The following is a 22168-nucleotide window of genomic DNA, read 5'->3' on the forward strand; positions in this document are numbered from 1 at the left end:
CACTCGTACACACACACACAGCAGCCACCACCGTCTACACACAAACAGCAGCCAACACTCGTACACACACACACAGCAGCCAACCATCGTACACACACACACAGCAGGCCACACTCGTACACACACACACAGCAGCCAACACTCGTACACAACACACACGCAGCCAACACTCGTACACACACACACAGCAGCCAACACTCGTACACACACACACAGCAGCCAACACTCGTACACACTTCACATAGACAACAGACAAACCGTACACACTTATGACAACAGCAACACCACACAACACCATAGACAACAGCCAACAGCACACAACACACACGCAATAGACAACACGCCAACAGCCACGACAACACACAACGCATAGACAACAGCCAACAGCCACACACACCCGCATAGAACACAGCAACAGCCACAACCAACACATAGACAACAGCAACAGCCAACAGCACACACGCACGAGACAACAGCCAACAGCCAACCCCGTACAGTACATGCCCCTATTTTTTCAACTAACACAACACACACAACACACACAACACACACACACACACACACACACACACACACACACACACACACACACACACACACACACACACACACACACACACACAGAACAGTCACACACAATGAGAGATCCTGCTCGCCCTCTGTGTAGTCTAACCCAGAAAGGGTATATATCTCTACAGACACCCAGCTTAACTGTTTCTGTATGAAAAGCTATTGTGTATTTCATCTTTAACTGCTGCTCGTGCCTTTGATATAGCCAACATATTGGATCGTCTTACAGTATTTACAGCTCACTTGTACAATACCGTGTAACGATTCGTTCAATCTTTATCTTGGACATTTCTTGGACGTTTCTCCGAACAGCTGTTTGTCTGCAGAGGGTAGCCTTGATCCGGTGGTTCACATTTTCCCCATACCGGTGGCTTTCAATGACTTTATAATGGTCCAAAATATACCATGAAGAACTCAAAACCCCTTTTGTGGTTTTACATGGTTTTTCCTTTTTCCACCAGCTGGTCGCCCTCTTGAGTAACATAAACAAAACAAGACAACATCAGAATGTACAGAGCTTTTCAGTGGAAGCAGAAACACACGAGCAGCTATTCAACTAATGACGTGATTTTATTTAAGACATGCCCTCTAATTTTCCACATCAATGATCAGGTTTAGCACAGCTCATCTTCCCGAGGTAATGTCCTTGGTTTACCTGAGGAAAGAAACTCCCAATAGTTTAGAATTTTACCACGGTGTAATAGACTACTACTCCAGGGGACGAGATAGCCTCGCGCCAGACAGATAAGCCAGAGCTCAACTGGAGATAATTACATTAAGATCAGTAGAGAGAGAGAGAGAGAGAGAGAGAGAGAGAGAGAGAGAGAGAGAGAGAGAGAGATGAGAGAGAGAGATGGAAGAGAGGAGAGAGGTGGAGAGAGAGAGAGAGAGGAGGGAAGAGAGAGAGAGAGAGGAGAGAGAGAGAGAGAGAGAGAGAGAGAGAGAGAGAGAGAGATTACCTGCCCACACGACCCAGTCAGGTCAGGAGGAGCAACAACCGGAAAGTTAGGACAGGCAGTTCAGGCAGGATGCAGCCAGCCAGGTCAGGGCTTTAGGGTGTGTAGCTGGCTGCTGACATACTCTCTGACCACACACACATTCACACAGGCAGTGGGGAAGGAAGAGACAGGTGGGGAAAGATGAAGCAGGTGGGCGAGGGATGAGGGAGTTGGGGGCTGACACAGAGATAATATAATGTCCATTGAGCAGACACTTTGATCCAAAGCAACTTACACATTCTTACACCACTGGTGGTAACGGGAATCGAACCCACTATCCTGGCATGAGCCATTTTTCATATTTTTTGCGATATTCCTACCTGGAGAAATGTGTAATTTAACAGAGAGTCTAACACCTTTCTCCTTTTATCTGCCTCTTTAGTCCAGGATGCATTGCGTGGTGCCGTTGCCAGAGATATTAGAAAAAGGAGATCGACATCAAACTGGAAAAATTTATGGAGGAACGCCCCACCCAGCAGACTGTCGACCAATCGCATTCAAGATGTCATGCTGTGTCACGCGGTTGCTAAGCTAATCGTCACACAATCCCTTCTCAACGTCAGAGTGTGATTTGAGAAAAGTACGGAATGTCACGATTCCAAAGCTATACGATATTAGAGATAGCTAGTCAATTATCTCACATCTCAGAAAATAATTGTAATGTTGTACATCTTGTTGATGAAATTCATACCAAATGTTGTGTTTTTTTTAGCTATCGCCCAATTTACTCCTATCGCCCAATTTACTCCTATCGCCCAATTTACTCCCATTCACTCTTTAAAGGAGAGCTCTCCTTGTCTCAGAATCGCCCAGAATGGACCGCGCGGCCCATTGACGTAGCACAGGCGACGTACACAATGGGTGTTAAAAAGATTCCAAGGGACTGTGTGTGTGTGTGTGTGCGTGTGCGTGTGCGTGTGTGCGTGCACGTGCATGTGTGTGCGTGCGCGTGCGTGTGCGTGTGTGTGTGTGTGTGTGTACCAGGTTATCTACTGGCTGGTGTGATTGCGGGAGATAAAATATAAAGTGAGAGAGAAAGTGAGATAGGACATAGAGGACTACTGTGGCTATAGGGCTTGAGGGATAAATAACAGAGGTCACACGGCTGGAAAGGTCATTCCGTCCAGGGACAATCGTTGATCTATACATTAACCCCAGCTGACAGCTCACTTCACACTGTTGCGTCTATATTACCTGACAGGCTACAAATCACACTGGATTGGATGAGGGTATAATTAAATAAGGCCGAGGAGGTGTGGTATATGGCYGATATACCACGGCTAAGGGCTGTTGTTATGCGCGAACACAGAGTGCCTGGACACATCCCTTAGCCGTGGTATATTGGCCATATATCACAAACCCCCGATGTGCCTTATTGCTATTATAAACTGGTTACCAACGTAATTAGAACAGTAAAAACAAACATTTTGTCATACGTGTGGTATACGATCTGATATACCACGGATGTCAGTCAATCAGAATTCAGCTGCTCGATCCACCCAGTTTATAACATACCCTAACGTGGATGTTGATTAAGGCAACCCCCCCCCCCACCTCATCTGATTCAGAGGGGTTGGTTAAATGTTGGAAGACAACGTTTTCAGGTTGAATGCCTTCAGTTTCCAACTGACTAGGTATCCCCCTTTTCCCCTTCACCCATTCAGACACTCAATAATATATTCTCTGTAAAGACGACAGGTTGGATGGGAACCCTGTCGAAAAGAGATGTTCGACAAAGTGGAAGAGAGAAGAGAGAGAGAATAGGGAGAGGGAGGATTCAATAGGTTTAGACATTATCGAGAATCTTTCTTTTCTAAAATATCTATTTTCCTCTCACTGCACACACACACACAACACACACACACACACACACAACACACACACACACACACACACACACACACACACACACACACACACACACACACACACACACACACACACACACACACACACACACACACACACACGTCAAAGAACATGCATACCTTGGAATCATTTGGCGTTGACGGTCATAATTACAGACCTCATGACCACACCCTTGTTCCTGTCACGATCGTTGCTACAGTTAAATGTTCAGATCCAATGGCAACACCGCCCGTGAAACTCACTGTGATCCCTGCAACACCGCCCGTGAAACTCACTGTGATCCCTGCAACACCGCCCGTTGGCTAAGAGTTGAGGAGAGACACTGCATCGCTTCTTGTTTTTATAAGAAACAGTATTGTGTTGGAAATTTAAAATTGTTTGCATAGTCAACTTCCACACTGCACTGATACACACACCAGACATGCCACCAAGGGGTCTTTCCACAGTCCCCAGGTCCAGAACAAATTTAAAGAAATATACAGTATTATACAGATCCACAAGTGCATGGAAGTACCTTCCATCTTATATAGCGCAAGTGAACAGCAAAACTGGTGTCAAAAACAAGTAAAGCAACACTTCACGGCACAACGCCTCTCCTCCATGTGACCTTCTTATTGTGTGTTTGTACTGACACGTATGTGGAACTGATAGATGCACAATACATGTTAATGTTTTTAAATGTATGTAAATTGTAAATTGTAAAGTATTTTGTCTGTAATGTCTTTTCATTATGTGTCGGGCCCCAGTAAGACTAGCTGTCGCCATTGGGGATCCTATTAATTATCAAAGTACATAGTTCAGTTATTTGGTTATTTCTGTGACCACAGTTGAGGACTATAAGAAGCATGACAAATGAATTGGCTATTCAAATTCAAGACTGCTTTCTTGGCCATTTGAAAAAAGAGATGACAATGTGACTTGCCTGGTTAAAAAAAGTATGTATAAGTCATACCACACACACATGCACACGCACGCACACACACGCACAGACAAAAACAAACATGCATACATGGTCAGAGACAAAGACACCAACCAACACACACACATAGACACACACACACACAGACAGACACACACACACACAGACAGACACACACAGACACACACACAGACACACACAGACACACACACTGACACACACACACAGACACACACACACAGACACACACACACGTCATCTACCATACTCACACACAGACACGTATGAGGAGTCTTGGTGGTCCAGGTTAGGTGGGGTCCTATTGGACTGGGCGAGTCAGTCCTGACCACAGGGATCATCCCTAGCCTGGTCATAGTTCGAGTCCCAAACGGCACCCTATTCCTGATGTAGTGCACTACTTTTAACCAGGACTCTGATCAAAAGTAGTGCACTATGTAGGGAATAGGTTGCCATTCGGGACCCATACGTAGATCTGACCCTGAACCACACAGAACCACTCAGAGCGGGCAGAAACCAATGAGGCCCAAAGCACAAGGACCTGTAAATCTGACTCAGGACCTGTGTTTATAGCTTCAAAACCACATCACACAAGGCTATAGTAGATGGACAGACAGACAAACGAACTTAATGTTCGTGCCAAGTGATGTCACCACCACCAAAACTAGACTGAAGTGAACTAGACTTCCTGGGTGTAGTGTGTTGGTTACGGGACTGCCGTGGTTACGGGACTGCCGTTATTACGGGACTGGCGTATTGACATGTCAGGGAGGTGCATGATTTTTTATAACCTGCTAGTCTACAAATGAGCAAGACTGGAAATTAGTTGGGAGGATGTTTTGTGCCACATCCTGACTAGGAACTATTTATCTTTAGGACTCACGCTATGGAGGACATCAAAGGATGGGACACCTCATCCCCTTTTGATATCTCTTTAAGCTTGTTTTCAAATTAAACCAAGCGCACCACGACGAGGATCTGGGAGAGATCATTAGATAGCCTGGCCCTACCTATCACGCCTAAACTCAATTAACATGAAAAGTACCTCCTCAAAGTAGGAGATGCAAGATGCTGTAAATCTGATCCAAGGTGTCCCTTACCTGTACTTAAGGGTCCCTACCATCACTTAAGGTGTCCCTACCTATCACTTAAGGTGTCCCTACCTGCACTTAGGGTCCCTACCCTACCACTTAAGGTGTTCCCTACCTATCACTTAAGGTGTCCCTAAACTATCACGTAAGGTGGCCCTACCTATCACTTAAAGTGTCCCTACCTGGTCACTTAAGGTGTCCCTACCTGTCACCTATAAGATGTCCATACCTGTCACTTAAGTTGTCCCTACCTGACACTTAAGGTGTCCCTACCTGACACTTAAGGTGTCCCTCCTATCACTTAAGATGTCCATACCTGTCACTTAAGGTGTCCCTACCTGACACTTAAGGGTCTCCTACCTGACACTTAAGGTGTCCCTAACTTCACTTAAGATGCCCATACCTCACTTAGGTCCTACTGTCACTTAAGGTGTCTCCTTCACTTATGGTGTCCTACCTTCATTAAGGTGTCCATACTTCACTTAGTGTCCCTACCTATCACGTAAAGGTGTCCTACCTATCACGTAAGTGTCCCTACTATCACTTAAGGTGTCCTACCTGTCACTTAAGGTGTCCCTACCTGTCAATTAAGGTGTCCCTACCTGAACTTAAGGTGTCCCTACCTGTCACTTAAGGTGTTCCTACCTGTGCACTTAAGGTGTCCCTACCTGTCACTTAAAGTTGTCCCTACCTATCACTTAAGGTGTCCATACCTGTCACTTTAAGGTGTCCCTACCTGTCACTTAAGGTGTCCTACCTAGCCACTTAAGGTGTCCCTACCTGTCACTTAAGGTGCCTACCTGTCCACTTAAGTGTCCCTACCTGTCACTTAGTGTCCCTCCTATCACTTAAGGTGTCCCTACCTATCACTTAAGGTGTCCCTACCTGTCACTTAAGGTGTCCCTACCTGCACTTAAGGTGTCCTACCTGTCACTTAAAGGTGTCCCTACCTGTCACTTAAAGTGTCATCACTTAAGTGTCCCTACCTGTCACTTAATGTGTCCTACCTGTCACTTAAGGTGTCCATACCTGTCACTTAAGGTGTCCCTACCTGCACTTAAGTGTCCCTACCTATCACTTAAGGTGTGCCCTACCTATCACGTAAGGTTCCCACCTGTCACTTAAGGTGTCCCTACCTGTCACTTAAGGTGTCCCTACTATCACTTAAGGTGTCCCTACCTCACACTTAAGGTGTCCCTATGCACTAGCTGTCCCATCACTTAAGTGTCCCTACCTGTCACTTAAGGTTTCCCTACCTATCACTTAAGGTGCCCTACCTGTCACTTAAGTGTCACCTACCTATCACTAAAGGTGTCCCTAACCTTGTCACTTAAAGTGTCCCCTACCTATCACTTAAGGTTGTCCCTACCTATCACTTAAGGTGCCCTACCTATCACTTAAGGTGTCCCTACCTATCACTTAAGGTGTCCCACCTATCACTTAAGCTGTCCTACCTGCACTTAGTTCCCTACCTTCACTAGGTGTCCCTACCTGTCACTTAAGGTGTCCCTACCCGTCACTTAAGTGTCCCTACCTGTCACCTAAGTGTCCCTACCTATCACTTAAGGTGTCCCTACATGTCACTTAAGGTGTCCCTACCTGTCACTTAAGGTGTCCCTGCCTGTCATTAAGGTGTCCCTACCTGTCACTTTATTCAATATGGGTTCCAGATGGAAATACATTTCCTTGAGGGCAAAGATCTCATATTTGTTTTCAACACAACACTCAGACAATGAGGAGTTTAAAAAGTCAAGGTAAAATCAAGGTTTAAAAAAAGAGTTACAACGTTGCACAGACGGCATGTGGCGACTGACCGTGAATGTTTAGATTGTATGGATCGTCTAGAAGCTCAGCCATTCAGGACGGACTAATTAGGGTTTAGTGTCGATGACCAGTGGTTCTCCATGCCGATCGAAAGAGAAGATTATGAATAAGTAAATGCATGCAGCTTTGCCGCTTAATAGCAAAAGCAGAAGAAAAAAAGCACTACTCCCAAGAGGCCAACCCAGTCGGGTTTAAAGGGGCTGGGCTGTCAACAGACTAGTCTCCTCCCACACTTGATTGATGCAGAGCTAAAAGTGCTTGGGGGGGGTAATGTTTTCACATCCCACATCGACCCTCGTTCACTTACCGTCCCCATCTGGCTGGGGGGGTAATTTGACCACGCTGTGTGTTCCTGCTCGCTTTCATGTCCCTGGCATTGTTTTCACACTCCTCGCCGATCTGCCTGGGTATTAAACCCCATACAACACCTCACGTGCCCTGGATTTAGGACCTCTGACACCTATAGCAACAATAGAGTTCAGCCTTGACCATGACACAACAGCGAGTAGCCATGATTCCTCTGACACCATACAACAGAAGATTTACAGCCCATTGAGGCTCCATCTGACACCCTATAGCACAGATAGAGTTACCCATTGAGGTTCCATCTGACCCTTAATAACAACAGAAAGTTCAGCCCATTGAGTTCCATCTGACACCCTATAGACAACAGACAGAGTTACAGCCCATTGAGGTTCATCTGACACCCTATAACAACAGAGAGTTACAGCCCATTGAGGTTCCATCTGACAGCCTACTATAACAACAGACAGAGTTACAGCCCATTGAGATTCCATCTGACACCCTATAACAACAGATCAGAGTTACAGCCCATTGAGGTTCATCTGACACCCTATAACAACGGAGAGAGTTACAACTATTGAGGTCTCTTCTGACACCCTATAACAACAGACAGAGTTACAGCCCATTGAGTTCCATCTGACACCCTATAACAACAGATAGAGTAACAGCCCATTGAGATTCCATCGACACCTATAACACAGACACGAGTTACAGCCCATTTGAGGTTCCATTGACACCCTAAACAACAGACAGAGTTACAGCCCATTGAGTTCCAATCTGACACCTTATAACAACAGACAGAGTTATCAGCCCATAGAAGGTTCCATCTGACATCCTATAACACAGATAGAGTAACAGCCCATGAGAATTCCATCTGACACCCTATAACAACAGACACGAGTTACAGCCCACTTGAGTTCCATCTGACACCCTTAACAACAGCAAGTTACAGCCCATTGAGGTTCCATCTGACACCCGTATAACAACCGACTAGAGTAACACAGCCCATTGAGATTCCATCTGACACCTATAACAACAGTACAGATTTGCAAGCCCTGAGTTCCATCTACGACTCTATAATCAACATGACAGCGAGTTACAGCTCATGTTGACTTGTTCGCATCTGAGCACGCCTGGGATACACCAATCACAGTATCCTTAGTGTACAGCCCATAGCCGTAACCAAATCTGACTCCCTGGCTAGTAGCAACAAGGTGTGAACAGCCCATTGAAACTGTGCCATCTGACACACCGCTATATACAATACAGATTACCGCCCAATAATGAGGATATCCAGTCTTGACACCTGTAGCAACGGATAGAGTTAAGGGCCATTGATGTTGCGCGACGTGTGAGCGAGGGGGGGTGGCCGCGGGGGAGGGCGCACAATGCGGGGGCATGGCCAGTGGCGGCAAGCGGGTCTGAAGAGCGTGTCAGGCCACATGAGTGCGGTCCAAGGAGGCGCTGCCACAGGAGAGCACAGGACGTGCGGCCGGAGCGGGGGCAAGAGGCGGCGCCAACCGCACAGCCAACGCAAACAAAACGCACCACAACGACCGACACCGGGATAAAAACCCAACCGCCAAAAGACAAAAAAAACCAGCCGGCACCACAAGCGACACAACAACCAACCCCGGAACGAAAACACAAACGGGCAGAATCCGGAAGCCACGGCTAGACACAGAGGTTGAACGGAGAACACCATGTCAACCAGCTCCTAGTACAGTGTCGTTAGCTTGAACTCGTGCGACTTTTGGCAGTCGGCAGAAACAATGTCACAGAAGCGATGGCGGTGAGCCGGGTGCAAGACGAGTCTCAAGACTCAGAGTCACTGAACCACAGTCTCCTCTAATGCATCAGAGAAAAGTAGATCGTCTTAGTAGCTTCAGTCCAACAAAGGTGTGGACGCAACAAAAGACCAAAGGCAGTAAATATCCCTGATCTCCGTCATGCTGGATGATGTCAGCTGTATGTATCAGGTAAGTATCCGTGTTGGCGCCAGCTGAGGATGTCACGGGTGGTTACAGTGTAAATAGCGCCTGTCTCCCGCGTTGATGATGTCAGCTACGTAGTACCAGTATAAGTGATCTCTGTCTTCCGAACTGATGGATGTCAGCGGTAGGTCACAGGTGATATCCCGTCTCCAGCTGATGGATGTCAGGCTGGGTAGTACTTAGTTAAATGATTGCCCTGGTCTCTGCAGCTTGATGATGGTCAGCGGTTAGTACAGAAATATCCCGTGTTGCTCTCAGTGATGAATGTCTGAGCTGGGTAGTGCGATGTTAAATGTGTTCCTGTCTGCTGCCTCAGTGCTCAAGTGTGATGTCTTTCGAGCGTGTGCTCAGTATCAGTGAAAGAGATGACCAGCAGTGTGAAAATTAAGAGGAAAGTAAGACAGAGAGAAGAGAGGATGGTTTTCATTATAAATACAACGTCCAAGGACTGTTCACGATGAGATGTTTGATGAAGAGAGAGAGAGAGAAGAGAGCCGACAGTAGACGAGTAGGAGAGCAGATCGACTGATCGATGACTCTCCGGAGTATAAAACCAGCTACACCACTGGAGTAGCAATGAACGAGAGAGCTTCAGAAGAGAAATCAACGACGCGTACGAGATCAAGTAAAAGAGTCACGAGAGACATCAGAGAGACGAGAAGGTATGAGACTGAGTAGAGTAGAGATGAACGTCAGAGAGAGACTCCAGAGAAGAGAGAGAGGAGAAGAAGCAGGAGTAACCGTTCTGCAGACCTTTCTATGTCTTCACGAGTTGCAGAGAGATAGAGAGCAGTGTAAACGAGAGCGTAACATTGACCTCGGAAGTTGCTGACGGGAGAAGCTGAGATTAGTCGTCGAGAAACGACCTTAAGCGGATTACTGAACGACATAGATACAAGTGTTTAACATTTTTAATTTTTTTGTGTATTCTAGTAGTTGAAACTTTTCACAGCTAATCATTACATTACTATCATAACTGAATACCTGTCAGTGATTCGCACCACGAGGACCGCAGGTACAAAGAAATTCAGACCCCCAAGATGAGGTGTCTGCACTAGTGGTGAAATTACTACACATCTCCCCATTCCACTAGCTGGTTGTGCGTCCTCTCTTGCCCCTCTGTCCTATCCTGGCACCCTGTCCCCTCCGTCTCTCTGGCCAACCTTCTCGTCCGCTCTGCTGCTCTCGATCGTCCACTGAAATCAGTGCAACAGGATCCTGTCTTTGAAAATATGTGGCTCTAATGTGTTCCAATTCGACGGTCGGCTCGGATGCTCGTAGGGTCAGATTCATTAACAAAAGCCCTGCGCAGATTCTTCCAGCCCTCGCATTACAGCCAGACTTTTCATCTGGTAACAGGGAGAGAGGAGAGAGTAAGTTAGAGAGAGAGAGAAGATGAGCTAGATCGACGAGAGGACGAGATTGAGCATGAGAAGAAAAGATGTGCTAGCTGGTACGATCGAGGACTGCAAGTTATCATCTGAGATCTATGTGAGAAGGAAAAGACAGGCAGAGTGAGAACCATATGAGAGTGCTCTGACGGGGAAGATCGAATATGACGAGCACTTACAGCTCACTAGGATAGATTATCCAGACATGGATGCATGAAACGATTACACAAGTGCAAAAATTCTAAGAAAGGTCCTACGGTGAGAGAGACCGTTTTAAGAGACGAAGGCTTCTGAGTGTTTAACGACGGAGTGCAGCAAAAGAGACGGAACAGTACTGTAAGAAGAATCAGCCCGAACTAGACTCAAGCATGCTTCCCGCAAGCCCCTGCTGATCCGCAAAATGGAGGAAGGGAGTTAGGATGTGCATTAAATCGTGTTTTTATTTAAAGTCTCGACGACTCAACCTCACACCGTAAGTAAGAAATTCATTGGAAGGATTAACTGCTCGACAGCATGCAGACGTAAAATAATATAATACTGTTTCCTCAACGGTGGGATCAGCATCGTTGGTTGGCCGATCCATACCACCATGTAAAAACATGTTACGTTCATTTCATCCCCTGTCTTTGTATAGACTGTCACACTACGTGTGACCCTATGAGCTCACACCCACCCTTATCTCTCCATTGAGCCCCTCACTTTCTCTACGCACACTACCTATAACGCCTGCCTTTCCGTCTACCCGCAATTAATCACCGCGATCTTTACTCTATCACACCCAGCCCCTACCGTTCCCGGACTCATTAATATCGAACCAGGCATCACCCCCATAGTCGCACATGGGTGACACTCTGATACCTCGCAATTGTCATTTCAGTGTTCATTCGAACAGACATATGTGTGGTAAATTGAATACGTAAATAGTGCTGGTCGATATACATAACCTGCAATAGCGAATAGAGGGCTATTATTGATATGGTGGGTAATTAGAGCTAGAGGTTTACGCCATCTGATGTAATGATGCGGTTCTCTATGTCTGCATCCACTGGAAATAGTGCGGCGTAGTGAGTACCGTCTCTCCTTAGGCTATTATGAATCGTAACCTTAGCTGCTACGTTTGAACTATCAGGCAGTAGTTGAACCAACAGGTGATGAATGATGGTATGAGACATCTTTTTACATTTCCCGCAGTTAACGACGCTTTCCCACAGACAAACCTTCAGATCCCGCTATGTCGACCGATTTAGATTGATGGAAACGAACCATCTGAGAAGTCACTTTTAACCTTCACCATTGTGGGACTCTTTACATTTGAATATCGATTGCATGGACAACTTTTGATGTAGGTGGTCGTTGTTCTTGTTGATCTAAAGTGTGCTGTGCGGTGGGTCTGTTCTGGTGGCTCAGCGTATGATGATAGTGTCCGGAGGCGCAGAGCTGTGAGCCCTGTACACCAACATCGTCTGCCACGCTCGCGTCATGGGGGTGGGCTTTTATTGCCAGTTGCAGGGACTTGTGGTCATAAATCGCCTGTAGTAAAAGGGTCGACCCCATGGTGAAAGCTCTGCTATTCTTTGCCTGGGTTTACGATAATGACCTTCAGATGTATACTATCGGCTGGTGATTTCCCTTGCCTGTGGCTTATTCAGGCTTTGATACGAGCATATGCTGTGAGTGGTGTTGTGGTGTGTCCACAGAAGGTTGATGATTAGGAAGGCAGGTCAGCCTACTATGCTTCTGTGTGTTGTAACTTAAACAGTGGTGTGTGTGTGTGGTGGGGCGTCACTACTATTCGCTACGGCTAACATGTGTCTGTGTGTGTGTGTGTGGTGTGGTGCGTGTGTAGTGTGGCTTGTGCTGTATGGTATGCAATGCTAGTGTAGTTAGTTTTGCTGTGTGTGTGTGTATGTGGGTGTTGTAGACTAGTGTGCTGTGCGTGTCTGCTGATTGTGTGTAGGTTTTAGTGTTTGGATGTGTTGTGTGTATGTGTGGAGTACCTGACTCTTGCGTTGATGTGTGTGTGCTACTTCTGATGATGACTGTGATGTGTGGCTGTCGTAGTGGCGTGATGCTCCGTGTGTGAATGACGTGTGTGTCAGATGTATGACGTGTATAAACTGTGTGATTTTGTCGTGTGTGTAATGTGTGTGTGAGTGATGTGCGCGTGTGTGTTGTGATGTGTGTTGGTGGGTGTTGTACCCAGTGTGACTCTAGTAACCTGCCCCGCCCCTCCCCCGCTCCCCCCTGTTGGTTGCTGATATCAGTTGTGTTGAGGTTGTTGTGTGTGTCGCCAGTATGCACTGACACTAGCAGATGTTATCCTGGAAAGTGTGATAGAGGCTAGACCATATACTCCTATTATCGATCCATAGGCCTTTCATGGCGTCGAACATCTTGAAGTCAGGCGATGCCGGTGTCTCGACGTGCACTCAAATTTTGTGATCAGTCACTTTTACTTTCTCGGTCATTGAACAAGGCGCCCCTGCTGTGTTTGCTTTACCCCACCCACATGGACCATGCATATAACAGCTTGATTGTCAGATACCAAACCAACTATCCAGAAATTCATTCTCTCCCAATCCCGATTAGCCATGGACTGAACACCCTGTGGCCAGGAAGAACGTTTACATTTGTGTTGAGTTCCGCTGCATGAATACACAGCCTCTGCTGCTAGAATCAACATCCACAGAGAGAAACATTAAAAGGTTCGCGCTTCGGCAACGAAAAAAACGACTATCCGAACTCTAGCCCCCTTCCTCAGTTTCTCCAGAACATGAGGGTGTGTGGCTCTTGTGATTCATCTGCTGTGTCCCTTTCTAGTCCCATGTTAGCGGTCGGCACCAAGAATAGCATCGTTCTCTAGCTTAAGCTTATGCCAAGTAATCAATTCTGGTTCATGTGGTCGACGCGACCAACGTTATGCATAGTTCGCTACGCATAACTAGCCAGTTTAATAATTTTCTGGTCATGTGCGTCTCGACCAACGTAGCATAGATTCTCTCTAGGTTTAGCTAGACAAGTAAGCATTCTGGTTTCAGTGCGTTCTAACGATCCATGAATTCATAAAGAGTCCACTTTTTGGGCACCCCACTCCAAAATCAAAATGTGCCAAAAAAATCAACACAATATTAATTACGTATTTAAATTAGTCCACTATTACACATAGTCTTAACTCACAGATCTGTATTAATGCCAGCAGACTGCTAGCGAAAAATAGACTTGTGCTATCTATTCCGACGAATTTGCCTAAGTATATACACCTAACTAGAATAATCTAAACTAACAATTACACAACATAAATACTAACCTTTAAATAAAACTACACTTACACACAAGACATATTTCACTATTAGCTTGCAATGATAAGTCATTTAAAAGCTTAAAATTTCTAGCGCAGCTCAGAAGTGACACTATCTGGTTCATGTGGCTCATCGACGTACCCAAGAGAGCAGTTTACCCTCATCCAAAAAAGGCATTACTTCTTTAGGCATACAAGATACTCAGTGAACAAGTCATTCCGGATCAATCAGCGTAGCGCTCACAGACCATAGGTAGTAGCTAATCTTAGCTTAGATGCTACGCCTAACGTAAGTCAGTTCATGGTCATGTGCGTCGCGAGCCAACCGTAGCATGTTCCGTCTAAGTAAGCTACAGTAAAGTCATTCTGGTCCTGGCGTTCTGCTACTTGTGCGGCACCAAACGAACCACACGTAAGCCAAATGAGTCTCCAGACATGACTCTAACTGGCTAGCTTCACTAGTACTAATGCTTACGGTTGCAGGGCGACGCAACAGACCAAGTAAATCCTGATCGCAAGCCAGACAACGTGTGTTAACCAATGTTGACGTTTCATCTGGCACAACACCAGGGAAGGCAAAGAGAAGAGAAGAGGTTTTTTTTTTTTGTCCTGTTCTATCATTTTTTTATTTTTTTTATTTTTTTCTTTTGTTTTCCTCTTCTTTTTTTTTTCCTTGTGGAGGGAATCTGTACGATCGAGAGAATGGCACGTCTTTCGCCAGATATCTTATTCATTCATTTTTTTATTTTTTTATTTTAAGGTAAATGACCTGGTATTATTGGTGTATTGATCATAATTCAGTTAAATGTGTTATTTTTGCATTTTTGGGGGGCCCAAAAGTCGCCTTTGACATAAAATAAATCACAGTGACAAGACATTTTCAAAAGCCTGTCAGGTGTGAGGTGTACGTTAGATCCGTGTTTCCCAAACATCGGTCCGGGCGGTCCTGGGCCACATTTCGTTTTTTATCCCGAGCACTACGCACAGCTGAATCAAATCATTAAAACTTATAATGAGTTGGTTATTTTAATCAGCTGGGTAGTGCTATGGGGCAAAACACAACATGTGTACCCAGGGGAGGGGGGGGGGGGCAGGACTGAGTTTGGGAAACCCTGCCTTAGAAAATGTATTATCTCTATTATTGGGTAGCATCTCCAATCTCATTATGATAAGAGAGTGGTCCTCTCAATAATCAATGGACGACAGCACCTGTGTACCACCACAAGAAATTACACTTCTCCAACACACACACACACACACACACACTTAGACGAACACACACACACACACACAGAGACAAACACACACACACACAGAGACAACACACACACACACACACATTTAGAGACGAATACACCACGCACGGCCACAACACACACACACACAAACAAACACCACACGCACCACCATTTAGAGACAACACCACCACACACAAGTTTGCTCAAATTCAACAATGTACGATAGTCTACAATGGTGAGAGCTATAATCAAGTGACCTTTCAGATGGTTCGTTTCCATAATCCTAACCGTTCCCACTGCGACCTCCTGAAGGTTTTGTCTGTGGGAAGCGTTCGTCTAACCTTTGCGGAATGTTAAAATAGATACGTTCAATACCCTATTCATTCAATACCCTGTTCGTTCAATACCCTGTACGTTCAATACCCTATTCGTTCAATACCCTATTCGTTCAATACCCTATTCGTTCAATACCCTATTCGTTCAATACCCTATACGTTCAATACCCTATTCGTTCAATACCCTATACGTTCAATACCCTATTCGTTCAATACCCTATTCGTTCAATACCCTATTCGTTCAATACCCTATTCGTTCAATACGCTATTCGTTCAATACCCTATTCGTTCAATACCCTATACGTTCAATACCCTATACTTAAAAGGTGTGAATGAACGTAACATGTTAGAAGGGAGGGACAAACCAAACGATGCAGACCGGTGAGGAAACATTTAGTATTTTAGTGCATCCTGTGCAGTTAAACATCAAATGTCTTGGTGTTGAGTTGAGGCAGACTTTTACAACCCGATCTGACACCTCTCCATTTGGGGACACAGGGGACTGGGGAAGCAGTGAAGTGGGATTTCAAACTGTCGTGCATTCTGTGCACCGCGTTAAACTCAGAAGCCTTGCTTAAAAGGTCTCTCCACGTAGGATCTTTCTAGAATTTTTGCATTGTAATTTCAGAACATGTCCATGGAATATCTGCAGTGATAGTGGAAATCGATTCCCGACACTATTCAGTGCCTGTTTTCTCACATAAAATKAAATTGAGTGAACAGCTTAGAATTTTTAGCAACCGGGAAATGACAGCAATTGTTTTCATTAGATAACATGCAGCTCCGACGGGGAGAAGTCAACAGGCCAATATCACAGCCAATCACAACACTGACGGGTAAGTAATACTGTGAAACACTATMATTTCTCTATTACTGCAGATTCATTATATATTTTTCTGAAATTAAAATACACAAAAAAAAAAAAATGTTAAAAATTGAATCTTATGTGTAGTAACCTTTAAGTCGTTGAGACTAAGTTCCGTCAATACGAGGTAATAGAAGTTTATGGTTAATTCTGCACTCGGAAGACAAAAAGGGCAGAACGGTACGTGGAGTAGAGAGAACCTTCCCTTGGGCAGGGTGTGTTGTTTGAAGTCTGTATTGCTAGCAGGTGGTGCTAGGTGTTTTAACTCCAGGAGAAGAAGTGAGCAGATGGGAGTTTTAGTGGCCGTTGAATCCCACTCTATGCAGACACACACAGGCACACTGAACACACTGTGTGGTCACACAACTATCACAGCACACAGCACACACACTCCACAACACACACAACACACACAACATTTGACACTACCACACAACCACACACAAACCTACACACATCTCACACACACCCACACACACACCCCATTCAACACATAGACACCATTCCACTACAACTCACTACAATCAGCTCCTTTATAACAAATTGGATAACGTTCACGAACCGCGCACACTAAGCATATCGACTCAGGCGGTGCCGGCGGCTGACGTCAAAACATCGCGCACAACCTCTTTATCAATGCAATCCGCTTTTTTCCCTTCTTATGCATGGCAGTTCCGTTTTAAAAGGTGACGCAAAAGTGTGCGCCGAATGCTAAGAAAAAACGTATTAAACAACTTTTTTGGTAAGAATGACAAAGGTCCTTATGATAAGAAGTCTATATTGCGAACCTCCCATCATGCTCGCGTGCAAAGGCGTTTCATTCGCTCAGAGGGATTGTTTGCTTTCTTTCTCAGGACATGTTTTACCAAAGTAACTTGTGAAATGCTGAAAACCGGTGATATGTGCTTGTGTATGCTTTTGTTTGGTGTTCTCTCGGCGGTCCATTTGGGAAATGCCGTAGCGTGTCTCCGGAGAGAGGTGTCACTTATGTTTTAAAGAAACACAGTCAAAGCACCTCTCGCAGCAGTAATGGTTGTGGAATGCCCATAAGTGTTTATTTGTCATCTCCGCCCCGAGCACATTGAGAACACATGTGAACGAAGCAACCAAATATGCATGTGAACAGCATCACCATGAGACTTAGCATGTGAATCATACGACACGGCGAGAATTCTACGATGTGAACAGTGGCAACCAGTAACAATGTGAACTAACAGTGACACCAGAACTACATGGTGAAGCACATTCCAAACACACATGTGAACAGTCCACTCCAGAAGTACATGTAACAGCACAAGCCAAACTACAAATTTGACGAGCCATCCAGAAACTAACATGTAACAGCACACGCGAGAACTACAGTGAACAGCACACCCAGAAATACAAGTGAACAGCCACAACCAGAACTACATGTGAACAGCAACACCAGAACTACATTGAACAGCACACCAGAACTAGCATCGTGAAACAGTCCACTGAGTTCACAGAAGCTACGCATGAACTACATGTGCAAAACAGGAACATGCCAGAACTACATCCGTGAACAGCACACGCAGAATACTGACAGAATCAGAACTACATATGCACACATACACCGCAGAACTACATGTGGAACAACACACCAGAACACAATAGTAACAGCACACTAGAGACTAACATGTGAACCAGCACATTCTCAGAACTACATTCTGAACAGCACACAGAGAACTACATTGAAACAGCACACCAGGTGCCTACATGTGAACAGCACACTCAAGAAAACTTACATGTAATAGACACAACCAAAACTACATGTGAACACACACCAGAACGACATGTGAACACGCACCACCATTTGCCCGAGAATCGATAGCTGGAAGTGTCTGATAGTCCATAGCACATTCAGCGCCTGTTACTTGTTCTTTTGATGTCATTTGCATGAAGTGTTTACTGTGTGTGCCTGTAATGGGAAGCACGAGTGGCTGGTTTCCCGGACAATAAAACACAACTATAACCACTCGGTTGTTCTCTCTTGTCGCGTCGCCGCATTGTTGTTTATTTCAGGAGTTTGATCGAAGTTGAACGCAGGAGCACGTGCCGATAAGGGTTGTTTTGATTGGTGTTTTTGTTTGTCGGTGCTATTGTTACCGGGGGCAGGCTGTGTGAGGTGCTTGGGGGGTGGGGTTCGGCGTGATTATAACACGTACTTGGTTTGGGTTAAAGTGGAGTCGACCGTCTCTGGTTGAGAGAGATAGTTCAAGAGGGCATTGTGTCCTCCATAATGGGTGGAGGGGAAAAAAACACAATAGGGCCTAATATGGGCCACGTCAGAAGTTGCAGACGGTTGTGGACGTAGATATAATATGTCATAGATAAATAAGCAACAGGTGATTCCTTATGTTTTAACATGTCAGACAGGCACTAATAGGACATCATTAGTTTCTATCGGTAAACATTCACATAACGTTGTTCTCCTGCTGAAATCACGCGTCGTGAGTCTGTGATCACGGTCAATGTTTTCAGATGTCTTAGTGGGCCCGCAGGCGTGGTAAGGGGGCCTATTAAGAATGTTTACTTTATGGCTAGTTTTAAAGGAAATGGTTTCAAAATGTCGCAATTTCCGTGGTACGTAAAATTCCTCTAATGCGGGTTTGAAGCCTTGGTGTATAGCACAACAAAAGGGAACGGGAATAAGAGAAAAAGCACACATAGAAAGATCTAGACCTGCTGGTCTTAGACTGCGTTCAATGAGTCGTTGACAGATCAAAGACTCACATTTCTATGTAAAGCTTGGTCGGTGTTGTGCCGGCTAAAAAGTAGATATTATGCTTGTAATTATTATGGGTCAAGGCATTCATGTCAAATTTTGAAAACGCCATTCATATGGTTCCAAGTAATATATAATAATAAGGATAAAACAACTAATAAATAAATCGAGACACTGACTAAAGGGTCAAGGTGTAAAACACCACACACACTTTTGGGTTTAAGAATGTTTTATTGTCAAATGAATAAACCCCCGAGATAGGAGACATCTGACTGTGACGAGTGACTTAAGAGGGCGGGGTGTATACACCGGGCCAATTGCCGTCATGTGCGACTTTGTTCGGCGTGGTCTGTGAGCCCGTTCTCTGTTCGGCCACGGGGGCTGGGTTGGGACACGGCGATTATAGAAACACAGCTGCTGTCGCCGTGCCATCCGTCAGCGCACAGCGGCGGAGTGCTGTCGCTCTCCTCAGACGGACTGCAAAACCTGTCTAAAGTCTCTCTTGTGGGTCTTCTTAATAAAATCCCTCTCTTGTCGTTCTCCATCGCGGCTCCGTCGTTCGCTAAGAACTGGCGTGAGGATTCACCCAGTTGGGGGTTTGTGCGTGTGCAAGGAGCCCAGTACATATTGCCTCCCTCTCGCGAGAGGGGTAGCGTGGAGGTGCTGTACAAGATCTAAGTTCGACAAGACCTCTCCCATCCAGGCTGCTCAGAGGGAAACCCTACAGTCACATGATGGAGAGAGCGAGGAGTGAGAGGAGCGAGAGAGAGACGAAAGGAGAGAAGCTGAAGAGAGCGAGAGAGAGAAGCAGGAAGGAGGTGGAGAGGAGGATAGTAAGAGATGAGAGGAGAGAGGAGAGTAGAGAGAGAGGAGAGAGGATGAGAGGAGAGAAGAAGGAGAGAGCGATGAGGAGATAAGATAGATAGATAGATAGAGTAGAGAATAGAGTAGATACGAAGGATAATAGATGATAATAGATGAGACAGATAGATAGATAGATAGGATAGATAGATACGATAATAGATAGGATAGATAGGATAGATAGATAGAAGCGAGTAGAATAGAAGTAGATAAGAATTGATTAGATAGAGTAAATAGTATAGATAGAATAGGAAGGTCCACTTCCAACCCAGCTCAAATCCCACCAATTACCGCACCAAGTCATGCACTTCACAAAACAAGCGCAAGTCCATCCTGAGAAATTATTCTCAAGTCCTGATAACATCCAACAAGTGTAGGTCCCATTCAGTTAATCGCCACTGTCATAGAGTTGGTCCTCGAAGAAGGGTCACATATTATTTAGTTCTATGGACATATGACAGTTCTTCTGGTGTATAACGCTGTTGGTTTCCCTAGAATATTGAACAGAACGGAACATAGAAGTTGCCTGGTGTAAAAGCTTTGTTCGCCTAGATATCCATGAACAAATTGACGCGAAATAGAAATTCCTGGTGTAAGAAGCTTTGTCCCGTCAAGATATATGACAAGATGAGACATGGAAGTTGCCTGGTGTAAGCTTGTGCCCCTAAGCGTAATGAACAAGATCATAGAAGTTCCTGCTGTAATGCCTTGTGGTCCTAGATAATAAACACCTGACAGAGTTGCCTTGGTAGTAAGATGCTTTGGTCCCAGATAATATCGAACAATGAACATGGAAGGTTCCTGGTGTATATCTTTGGTCCTAGATATAATGAACAACATGACAACTAGGAAGGTTACCTTGTGTTAATGCTTTGGTCCCTAGATATATGAACACATGACTAGCAGAATTCCTTGGTGGTAAAGCTTTGTTCTCTATGGAACGAAATGACGTTGGTGACAAGAGAGACACACCGTCAACATTTCACGTGACGGCCCCTGAGTTCCCTATAGAAGAATGGCAAGCTCACTCTCTCTCCTCCTGGCAGCAGCACCGCCCCGCCACCCAACCACCCCCCCATTGCTTGACTAGCCTGTCCATGCTCTCTCTCGTCGGTCTCGGTGCGACAGCTCTCCCGGACAAATCCCGCCAGGGGCCTCAGCCCAGCTGAGCTCAGGAGGGCCCTGGGTCAGCTCTCCTGGCATACAAACGAGCCACAGCTCCGCCAGACGAAACCTACACGCGCGCTCGCAGCGCGCATCTGGGAGGCTCAGCCCTGTCAGCTCTCTCTTCTGGTCAAGAGGCCCTGACCATCGCCGCCCACGGCAGACCTACCGGCCCCAAGTCTGGGAGCGGTCCAGCCTGTCAGCTGTCTCTCCTGCACAGGGGCCACAGGCCCCGACCAACCACCCCCCGCAACTGAGCTCGAGCCTGGTCCAGCTCTTCGCTGGGCACATGTCCACAGGCCACGCCACCACTCGACCCCCCCATCTGAGGGCAGGCCTAGATTTGGCCACAGCTATTTCTCTCTCTCTCTGCGGGAGCACGCACAGCGCCCAACCCCCCGCACCTGACCTCAGACCTGCCGAATGCTTCTCTCGTCTCATCTCTAGTGCGACATACCTAATAGCCCCAGAGCCCCAATAACCCCGTCCAATCTGAGGCTCAGCGCCGGTGGGTACTCTCTCTCTCGGTGCACGAACCCCGGGCCCCGCCTGCCTCCCTCACACCCCAACACTGGGTAAATGGTAAACAGTGCAATTGCATCAATCAATATAACTATATGAGTGTTGTGGAGAGCTCATGCCTGTATCAATTCACAAATATGTTGAATTAAGAATTGTTACCCG

Source organism: Salvelinus sp. IW2-2015, linkage group LG26 (genome assembly GCF_002910315.2).
Source record: "Salvelinus sp. IW2-2015 linkage group LG26, ASM291031v2, whole genome shotgun sequence".
NCBI classification, from domain to species: Eukaryota; Metazoa; Chordata; class Actinopteri; order Salmoniformes; family Salmonidae; genus Salvelinus; species Salvelinus sp. IW2-2015.